The 11,741-nt window shown below is 32.0% G+C and overlaps 1 long non-coding RNA gene across 1 annotated transcript; it reads left to right on the plus strand.

Annotated features, from left to right (window-relative positions):
- The first annotated feature begins 3,318 nt into the window (after positions 1–3,318).
- LOC136274544 (uncharacterized) lies at positions 3,319–8,542 on the plus strand. Its single transcript, XR_010712954.1, has 2 exons — positions 3,319–3,824; positions 8,250–8,542. It is a non-coding gene; the product is annotated as an uncharacterized lncRNA (long non-coding RNA).
- The last annotated feature ends 3,199 nt before the right edge of the window (positions 8,543–11,741 follow it).

Here is an 11,741-nt window from a genome sequence, read left to right on the forward strand (position 1 = left end):
TTCTTGAAATCGAAAGGTTTTTGTTAAGTCGTACATAAAATCATTCGTATTTTGTTAAGTCGTACCAGGAATAATTCGATTTTTTCATCTTTTTATTTTAGTTACTTTTGTTATTGGTTTAAGAGCTCTGCTTCTTACAGGAACTTCCAGCTTTACTTCCGACATTAACGGAAGACCCACTCGTTGCTTTGCAACGAGCTTTGCTCTAGTTATTATTAGGGTCTTCCGTTTTCCAACGGAAGACCCTTTTGTTTTTCTTCGGTTTCTTTTTAGGGTCTTCCGTTTTCAACGGAAGACCCTCTTGTTATTCTTCGGTTTCTTTCTATTATTATTATTATTAGGGTCTTCCGTTTTCAACGGAAGACCCTCTTGTTATTCTTCGGTTTCTTTATATTATTATTATACTTTTTCTTTTTTTTTCTGACTCGTTCTCGGCTTAATTACTCAAAAAGTTTCCAACCGATTTTGATGAAATTTTCAGAGACAATGTGAAAATATTTTCCCTCAAAGATGTTAAAGTATTTATGACAACGTCACTACCGTTTTTACGTTACGTCATTTTTAAAATTTTCAAAAAGTCATTTTGTCCGCGGCGTTTCTCAAAAACGCTTTAAGATAGAGGCTTGAAATTTTCAATGGTTATGATTTGGTCGATTTACCTCTGTAATAAGGCTCGAAATGAAAATCTGTCACTTCCGGTCGAAACCGTAAGTGAAACAAATTTTTCGAAAAGATGAGTTTTCTGATCAAATCAAAAACGAATATGTGTTTTGTAGAGCTTATCAAGCTGATTATAACACTGAAATCCGTTTTAAAATCGGACGATGCATTACAGAGATATCGGTGTTTAAAAATTGATTTTTCCGGAAATTATGATTCCGCGTCCTTGGTTTAAAAAATAGCATAATGTTTATCGTAAAGTTAACTCGTATCAAAAATAATTGTTAAGTTGTACTTAAAACATTCGGATTTTTTTTGTTAAGTCGTTCTTGAAAACGGAAAAGTTTTTGTTAAGTCGTACTTAAAATCATTCGTATTTTGTTAAGTCGTACCAGGAATAATTCGATTTTTTTCATTTTTTTTATTTTAGTTACTCTTGTTGTTAGTCAAAGAGCTCTGCTTCTTACAGGAACTTCCAGCTTTACTTCCGACAACGGAAGACCCACTCGTTGCTTTGCAACGAGCTTATTATTTTTTTTCTTTTTCTTTTTTTTCTGACTCCTTTTCGGCTTCATAACACAAAAAGTTTTCAAATTATTTGAAGGAAACTTTCAAGGATTATGTGCAATTATGATGCCTCAAAGATGTTAAAGTTTCCATAACAACGTCAATTTCGTTTTGACGTTACGTCATTTTTAAACTTAAAAAAAAGTCATTTTGTCCGCGACATTTCTCAAAAACGCTTTAAGATAGAGTCTTGAAATTCTCTGTGGTTATGAATTTGGCAATTTACATGTGCAATAAGGCTGGAAATAAAAATCCGTCACTTCCGGTCGAAATCGGAAGTGAAACAAATTTTTCGAAAAAATGAATTTTCTGATCAAATCAAAAATGAATATTTGTTTAATAGAGCTTATCAAGCTGAATCTAACACTGAAATCCGTTTTAAAATCGGACAATGCATTACAGAGATATCGGGGTTTAAAAATTGATTTTTCCGGAAATTTTGTTTCCGCGTCCTTGGTTTAAAAAATAGCGTAACGTTCGAATTAAAGTTAACTCGTACCAAAAATAATTGTTAAGTCGTACTTGAACATATTCGGATTTTTTTTGTTAAGTCGTTCTTGAAATCAGGAAGGGTTTTGTTAAGTCGTACTTAAAATCATTCGGATTTTGTTAAGTCGTACCAGGAATATTCGATTTTTTTCATCTTTTTATTTTAGTTACTCTTGTTATCGGTTTATGAGCTCTGCTTCTTACAGGAACTTCCAGCTTTACTTCCGACATTAACGGAAGACCCACTCGTTGCTTTGCAACGAGCTTTGCTCTAGTTCTTTTTATTTTTTTTTCTGACTCCTTTTCGGCTTTATAACTCAAAAAGTTTACAACCGATTTTGATGAAATTTTCAGAGGTTGTGTGCAACTATAATACCTCAAGGTTTGTGAAGTTTCTTTGAAAACATGACTTCCGTTTTTACGTTACGTCATTTTTAAAATTTTCAAAAAGTCATTTTGTCCGCGGCGTTTCTCAAAAATGCTTTAAGATAGAGACTTGAAATTTTCAATGGTTATGATTTAATCGATTTACCTCTGTAATAAGGCTGGAAATGAAAATCTGTCACTTCCGGTCGAAACAGAAAGGGAATCAAATTTTTCGAAAAAATAAATTTTCTGATCAAATCAAAAATGAATATGTGTTTTATAGAGCTTATTAAGCTGAATCTAACACTGAAAGCCGTTTAAAAATCGGACGATGCATTACAGAGATATACGAGTTCAAAAAATGATTTTTCCGGAAATTTTGATTCCGCGTTTTTGGTTAAGAAATTAGTATCAAGTTCTTGGTTAAATTAACTTGTACCTAAAAATTAATTGTTAAGTCGTACTGTAACACATTCGGATTTTTTTTGTTAAGTCGTTCTTGAAATCGGAAAGGTTTTTGTTAAGTCGTACGTAAAATTATTCGGTTTTTGTTAAGTCGTACCAGGAATAATTCGATTTTTTCATGTTTTTATGTAAGGTACTCTTGTTATTGGTTTAAGAGCTCTGCTTCTTACAGGAACTTCCAGCTTTACTTCCGACATTAACGGAAGACCCACTCGTTGCTTTGCAACGAGCTCTGCTCTAGTTATTATTATTATACTTTTTCTTTTTTTTCTGACTCCTTTTTTGCTTCATAACTCAAAAAGTTTTCAACCGATTTCAATGACACTTCCAGAGATTTTAGCAAGTTATCGTCCCTCAAAGATGTTAAAGTTTTGAAGACAACGTCACTTCCGTTTTGACGTTACGTCATTTTTTATATTTTAAAAAAGTCATTTTGTCCGGGACTTTTCTCAAAAACGCTTTAAGATAGAGGCTTGAAATTTTCAATGATTATGATTTGGTCGATTTACCTCTGTAATGAAGCTATATAATAAAAATCCATCACTTCCGGTCGAAACTAGAAGCAAATCAAATTTTTTGAAAAATTGAATTTTTTAATCAAACAAAATAAGTATACGTATTTTGTAGAGCTTTTTAAGCTGAATCTAATGCTGAAAACCGTTTAAAATTCGGAGCATGCATTACATAGATATCGGGGTTTAAAAACTGATTTTCCCGGAAATTTTGATGCCGCGTTCTTGGTTTCAAAAATAGTGTTAAATTCACACTGAAAGTAACTTCTACTGTAACAATTCGTACTGATCATAAAACTTTATAAAAAACATAAAATTTTATGCATATTGTATAGTTTGCAAAGCTAAATATAAAACTTAAATTCGTTTTAAAATCGGATACTGCATTGCAGAGATATCGGGGTTTAAATATTGATTTTTCCGGAAATGTTGATTCCTCGTTATTGGTTTAAAAAATAGTGCAAAATTCACACTTAAAGTAACTCCTGCTGAAAAGATTTCGTACAGGTCATAAAACCGAAATCCTTTTTTATATAGTTAATCAGAGTGTTTATTGAAACAATTTCGTTAATTCGGTCGATAATTACGTTGTTAGTTTTTATTAGTCTTATTAGTTTTAATCGAAATAATTATCGTACGATTCACCATGTCCACTCGCCATGTTTTGACTGCGAACAACAGCTGATAGCGGTGTTTCAGAAGAATGGCCTGCTTGACGGCGATAGTGGAAATTTCAGCTCAACTAACGTATGACAGATTATAAAGGTATGTTTCAATACAGGATATGTCGTATTGACTTTTCTTTTCAAAGTGTCTGTGCACTTTTCAATCTAATATCCGACATTCCTCTGACTCTAACCTCCGCTTTTGACGTGCGTAACAATATAAAAGCGGGCATTTGAGTAAGCGAAATCTCGGGATATTATCTGTCCAATGTATTTTCACGTGTATGTTTTGGACACTACTCTTTTGAATTTCTATTTATTATTATGTATATGTATGTCTTATTTTGTATTGAACAACACACCACACACTGTAAAACAGTGCAATTAAAAGGGGTGGGGGTCCAAAGGCACACAAGAGTAGAATGTTGTAATTAGAGTGCATGTTTGCATGATGATAACTTTACCCTAAATATTTGAATATAGCAGATCTTTACCATATCACCTTCACTTAATTAATGAATTAAAGAACTCAGACAGGCTTGTGCTTAATTAAATAAATATATTTGACATGGTAAATATTCAATCTAATTAAAATTAGATTTTTTGTCTGGCTCGCCGTTATATATGATTATTGCCTGTGAAAGAGCATGTCAAACAGAGTGCAAGATGAAAAGAACTTTAAGTTCAGATTTTAGGTTAATGTTCCCTGATATCTATAAAACAATCTTCTCAAGATTTGTTTATTTCACAGAACATTGTAAATTCTTTGAGATTAGTTTATCTTTTATATATATTGAATTTTATTGATTCATTTTAGGTAAACTTTACATGCAGAACACATCTACATTGTAAACAATTTTTACAGTAAGACAAATGTATGTAATAATTTTTACTACATGTGCCTCAGATCTCTCTCTCTCTCTCTCTCTCTCTCTCTCTCTCTCTCTCTCTCTCATGCTTTTAATCTTGGCAAAGCATCACAGAGCAACATCATTTTGTGCATATCTCTATCTAGGAAAAGAAATCAACAATGCTTTAAATTTCAAAATGAGCATGTATTATCGTGCAATCCCTCATTTTTTCATTGTGCAACTAAAATCCAAAGCTTTGTAAAATTGTTTATGGAATTTTATACATACTAAACATAATATTGTTTTTAAAACCTGTCGCTAAATTTATTTGCAAAAAAAACCCAGTAGAATTCATTTAATAAAAATGGTATAGCAGAAAATTATACTTTGAGGCTGTTTCGGATGAAATACTGTAAGTCGTTTTACATGTAATTCCACCGTGTTAAAATTTCATGATTTTTACTAAAGTATCAATTGCGATGGTTTTAATTTCACGCTGCTTAAAAATTCAATTGATCAGAATAGAAGCATTTAAATTTCATAATAGTTGGTTAAAGTGTTCAAACTAATGCTTCTTAGGAAAATCAAAAAATAGGGGGATGGTATACATGTAAGGGTATTTCTAAGTGATGTGATGCTTTTGTCATGATAATATCATGTATATGTAAGTAGTTTTGAATAAGGTTTCTTATTTAGGGAGGTTGAACAACAGTTGACCTCTATAAGATTAGGTAAAGATGCTTTATTTATGGAGAGCCCTATAAATCTGTGTTAAATACAAGAAAGTGGAAATGCTGGGTTCACTTAAATGGCCATATTTTTCTTAAATCTGAATGGAATTGGCAAAATGAGGTATACTTTTTCTCAGAATAGCATAAGCTTTGTAAGTTTAAGACACGATGACTTTTCAGAGAATGTTAGTGTAAGTTTCAAGACTACATGGTATTTCCAGATTTCTCATTTAACTGTAATTTTGAGTGGATTTTGTACCAAAAGTAGAATAAGTCTATTTTGGGGAAATGGATGATTTTGTTGGTTATATATGTCATTACATGATTTATTAGCTATAATATACAAGAGAAGTAAATCCCTTTTAAATGTGTAGAATGACCACCACTAGAGTAAATTGGCTTAGAAAGTAGGTATTTCCTATCCTGATGACAATTAATAGGATTAAGTTAATTACCGAGATAAGAATTAATACTGTAAAAGAGTTTTGATCAATTGAATTATTTAAATTATAAATTTGCAGCAATTTTGCTGTCTGATTTCATGAAATAACATTAAAGGGAGTTGGACACGATTTAAGATGAAAAATTTTATTTCTATTTTTTATGTATAAAATGGCTTACTGGTGCATTTTAAATGATCGCCCAAAATATTGAATGTTAGGGTCAAGTTACAAGCGGAATACAGAGGTAAGAATTGATTGTTATGTAAACAAAGCTGGAGTCTTATAGTTTTTTTTACAAAAAATGTAATGTAGGGAATTACCATTTCTTAGAGAAAATGACATGTAAAAAGAAATTAAAACCAATGCAATATCTTCATAAATACCAAAACAAAAGAATGATACATTTGATTGAAATGTACATCAATACAACACAATCATGAAAAAAAATTGGCAATATTCAAGCTTTGTTAACAAAACAAAGAATTATGAACTCTGTATCTTGCTTATATCTTAATACATGTATTTGACTTTCAAATTTTGACATAGCATTATAAACTTCTATATTTATCAGAATAAACATCAAAAACGGAAAAATAAAATTTGAAAATTTTAAGTCAAATCGTGTCCAAGTCCCTTTAAGCAACCTGACTTATATAACTCATTTTTTTTTTAAAACAGCATATTTTTCTTTCAAATAAAATTCACATGTAGACAAATGCAGTTATCAAAGTATACGATATATAAAAAAACTCAAGTTTTTGCTCCTTCCTATCCAAAAGTGATATTTTAGATATATTTACAGAATTCAAAGAGCCACCCCTCTTTCCAATTGTCTCCATTACCATTACATGTTGGATATGTAAATGTACATTTGACCTTGAAATAACATCTGCTATAATAATTACTCTCGAAATGATCAAGAAACAACATATTTTTACCCTTTTATTGTATATATGCATCAAAAATGTAGGAAAACATGTAAAATTTGAACATTTATCGTGGAATTCTCATCTGTCCCCAGGTACCCGGTTGTGTGAGAATTTCATTTTAATTAAGAGCAGACATCACACTTGCAAGTCTTACTATTTTAGCAAAGTTAAAGGCGACCAGAATAAATAAGATATTCACTAAATATGATTATAAGCTTACTGTTTCATGAAAACAAGAAATCACATGAATGACGGCATGTCTTTTTGTAAAAAAAAATGTTACATTTCATCCATTTATCAAGAAAAGATCAATTTTCAATATCAGTGATGGTTGTTTTCAAATATGTGTGAGAAATGACTCAAGGGAATTGCCACAAGTTTCATAATATTAGGTTAAAGTGTTCAAACGAATGCTTCTTAGGAAAATCAAAAAATAGGGGGAGGGTATGCATGTAAGGGTATTTCTAAGTGATGTGATGCTTTTGTCATGATAATATCATGTATATGTATGTAGTTTTGAATAAGGTTTCTTATTTAGGGAGGTTGAACAACAGTTGACCTCTATAAGATTAGGTAAAGTTGCTTTATTTATGAAGACCCTATGAATCTGTGTTAAATAGAGGAAAGTGGAAATGCTGGGTTCACTTAAATGGCCATATTTTTCTTAATCCTGAATGGAATTGGCAAAATGAGGTATACTTTTTCTCAGAATAGCATAAGCTTTGTAAGTTTAAGACGAGATGACTTTTCAGAGAATGTTAGTGTAAGTTAAAGGTAGCAAGGGACAGTTTCGGACAAAGTACCCGTCAATTTTTTTGTAAAATTGAGAGTTGCTGTACTTGAGGGCTTATGAGTGTTGCTAAAATTCATGAAATGATTTTTAATGATTAACATTAGTTAGAGGGATGTCTCTTGTTGAAATTGATATTCAATATGTAGGCCCCATATGTTAGGTATATGAGATTCAGAAGTAAAATGCGAAACCAGCGGCTATGACTGTTGTGTTGACTTTAGACAGTGAAAATGCAAGTTACAGACGGGAGGGTAAATAACACGAAAAGTAGGTGGATGGGGCATTATAAACTATACACCGGTAAGTTTCTGACATGTGATGGTGCAACACACACATGGTACGGAAGGTCAACCCTTTGCAGGGATTTGGCTGGGTGAGGTATAAAAAGCTGAAAAATCATGAAAAATTAGCAAAATATGGAAGGGTCAAAATCTCATAAAAACCAGTATGTAGAAAATTTTACAGGTTTTAACTAGTAATTTTCTTCAGAAATTGGTGATTGGCCTTATGAAGAGTGAATTAAAGGTATTTGTGCTGAATGGGAACTGAGGAAATTCTAGTTACAGGGTTCCGAAGACACACGTCCCCAGGCTACAATGAAATGTATCAAAAAACTGTTCTGTGCCATCTAATGTCACATATCGGGATATGTCATACTAATTACACTGCATGGTCAGTGTATTTTTTTTTCAGAAAAAATGCATATGTTAATGTAAACACAGTTATTATTAGTACCGGTACATGTATTAACACAGCTTATTGATTTTTTTAATTTCAGCTATTGGTGGCCACATGGTTTTTACCTGTTGATTCTTTTCAGCTCTTGAGGTTAACCTGTCACCTCTACCCACATGCATATTCCTTAATGTGTTCTACAGACTATTTACCAGTAATTCAAATTAAATCGGATAATTCATGAACAGTTACTGTAATGGAACTTTAAGAAAGCATCATGCCTTGTTGTGGTTTGTGTTTGATAAGAAATTATAACAAACAAAATTATGGCTGTTTAAAGTAATTTACAATTGTTAGCTGTGAAAATTTGTTTTTCAATAAAAGTATGCAATTATGTTTCCTTTATTTTGTTTTTAGCTCACCTGAGCCAAAGGCTCAAGTGAGCTTTTCTGATCACAATTTGTCGTTGTCGTTGTTGTAAACTTTTCATATTTTCATCTTCTTCTCAAGAACCACTGGGCAGATTTAAACCAAATTTGGCACTATATAAGCACCACCACTAGGTGAATGGGATTCAAGTTTGTTCAAATGAAGGGCCACACCCTCTTTAAAGGGGAGATAATTGAGAATTATTGAAAATTTGTTGGTATTTTTAAAAAATCTTCTTCTCAAAAACTATTTGGCCTGAAAAGCTTAAACTTGTGTGGAGGCATCCTCAGGTAGTGTAGATTCAAGTTTGTTCAAATCATGGTCCCAGGTGGTATGGTGGGGTCACAATGGGGGAATAGATTTTTACATAGGAATATATAGAGAAAATCTTTAAAAATCTTTTTCTCAGAAACTAATCAGCCAGGAAAGCTGAATCTTATGTGGAAGCATCCTCAGGTAGTGTAGATACAAAGTTGTGAAAATCATGACCCCGGGGGTAGGTTTGGGCCACAATGGGGGGGGGGGTCAAAGTTTAACATAGGAATATATAGAGTAAATATTTAAAAATCTTCTTCTCAGAAACTAATCAGCCAGATGATTCTTTATAATTGTTAAGACTTTGGCCCCAGGACAGTTCTTTGGCCTCACAAGAAGGTTCAGATTTTGATGTAGGTTTATATCCCATATATAAACTATTGTTAAGGATCTTTTTGAGAACTGCAATACTCAACATGCGATATGACTATAAAATCAATATAAAATCATCCTTTTAGAAAAGGAACTAATGATTATAAACATAAGAATATTTAGGGGGGAAAATGGATTTTATTTATACAGGATCTACATGTATTATTGTACATTGTCCAGGTAGTTTGCATTGTGACTCTATTAAGCTAATTTTATCATACCTATTGTTCCTCAAATGAGCGATGTGGCCCATTTGCCTCTTGTTTTAGTTTTTCATTGTTTCTCAATATTAAAAATTAAACATATGTAACCTACGGTAGTTTTCATGATGAGTAAAAAACTAAAATCCGTTTTTTAATCGGACGATGCATAACAGATATCGGGGTTTAAAAATTGATTTTTCGGAAATTTTGATTCTGCATTTTTGGTTTCAAAAATAGCGTAAAGTTCAAACTCGTACCAAAAAATAATTTGATTTTTATTAAGTACTGTGACACCCTCGGAATTATTTTTTTGTTAATTCGTACATAGTATCATTCGTATTTATTTTTATCTTTTACTTAAAGTTGCTCTTGTTATTGATTTAAACACTCTGCTTCTTGCAGGAACATCAAGCTTTACTCTTGACATTAACGGAAGACCCACTCGTTGCTTTGCAACGAGCTTTGCTCTAGTTATTATTCTTTTCCTTTTCTTCTGACTCCTTTTTTGCTTCATAACTCAAAAGGTTTTTAACTGATTTTTATGAAATTTTCAGAGATTTTTGCAAGTTGGCGTCCCTCAAAAGTATTAAATTTTAAAGAGAACGTCACTCCCGTTTTGACGTGACGTCATTTTTAAAAATTTAAAAAAGTCATTTTGTCCCGGATTTTTCTCAATAACGCTTTAAGATAGAGGCTTGAAATTCTCAATGGTTGTGATTTGGTCGATTTACCTCTGTAATAAGGCTCAAAATGAAAATTGGTCGCTTCCGGTCGAAACCGGAAGTGAAACAAATTTTTCGAAAAAATGAATTTTCAGATCAAATCAAAAATGAATATGTGTTTTGTAGAGCTTATTAAGCTGAATCTAACACTGAAAGCCGTTTTAAAATCGGACGATGCATTACAGAGATATCGGGGTTTAAAAATTGATTTTTCCGGAAATTTTGATTCCGCGTTTTTGGTTAAGAAAGTAGTATCAAGTTCTTGGTTAAATTAACTTGTACCTAAAAATTAATTGTTAAGTCGTACTGTAACACATTCGGATTTTTTTTGTTAAGTCGTTCTTGAAATTGGAAAGGTTTTTGTTAAGTCGTACGTAAAATCATTCCGATTTTGTTAAGTCGTACCAGGAATAATTCGATTTTTTTCATCTTTTATATAGTTACTCTTGTTATTGGTTTAAGAGATTTGCTTCTTACAGGAACTTCCAGCTTTACTTCCGACATTAACGGAAGACCCACTCGTTGCTTTGCAACGAGCTTTGCTCTAGTTCTTATTTTTCTTTTTTTTCTTTTTTTTTCTTCCTAGACGCGAACTTTGAGGCTTCATATCTTGCTCATTTCTGAACGGATTTTGCTCAAATTTTCAGGGCTAATGGACTTTACGAAACACTATCTTCATCAATTCATAAAAGTTAGAATTCTTTTTCCGTTAACGAGTTATTCCCCTTTTAAAAATTTTTAGGGCCTTTGGTTTCCAGACAAAGGCTCTGAGACTATGATAGCAGGGAATGGGAATCCAACGAATTTGAATAACAAAGACATTGAAGTTGTATACATCGGTTTTTGTTTTTGGATTACGTTCCTTATTTAGGAAAAGGTAGGGGGTCAAAAAACAGGATTCCAAAAAGTGCAAAAATTTAGACATATTTTCCTTTATATCTTTTTAACGAAAAATTTTTTGTTAAGACATGTAGAATAAAAGTTGTGCAGAATATCAAGGGCTTTCATTTGACACCAATAAAAAAGGGCTGGCCCCTTAAATTAAGGGCCAATAGCCCCTAAAAGTGTTTGCTTAATAACTCAAAAACGGTTTGGATTTTGATATGGATGTCGCTGGAAAAGTTGTTTGTTGGGATCTCATAAAGGTCGTTACAGTATTTTTTTGTAAGTGATTTGTGTAGTATGAGTGTAAAAAGCTTTACATGTTGACATGTACCTGTTTTCATTTGACAAGTTAACGAAAGTCTTTGTGCGTACAACTGGCATAAAGTTGCCGCAGAAAGTATGCTGGTTTATACAGGAGGCATTAATTTATAAGAATTTTTTTTTTGTTGGAGTTCATGCTTTTTTTTTAGGAGTTTAAGTCATTGTTGTTAAGTTCTTATAGTGCACAATCATTAAAACGGCAATTGGAAAACAAAACATTCTTTTTCTTTTCTTTTTAACCACAAAATATGGAATTTAAAAAACTCTATGCATTACATTTTATTTATTAACTCCATGCATTTAAAATCTACCTTGAATCAGAGCTGTGTGTGTGTGTACCATTACGTA

Source organism: Magallana gigas, chromosome 4, assembly GCF_963853765.1.
Source record: "Magallana gigas chromosome 4, xbMagGiga1.1, whole genome shotgun sequence".
NCBI classification, from domain to species: domain Eukaryota; kingdom Metazoa; phylum Mollusca; class Bivalvia; order Ostreida; family Ostreidae; genus Magallana; species Magallana gigas.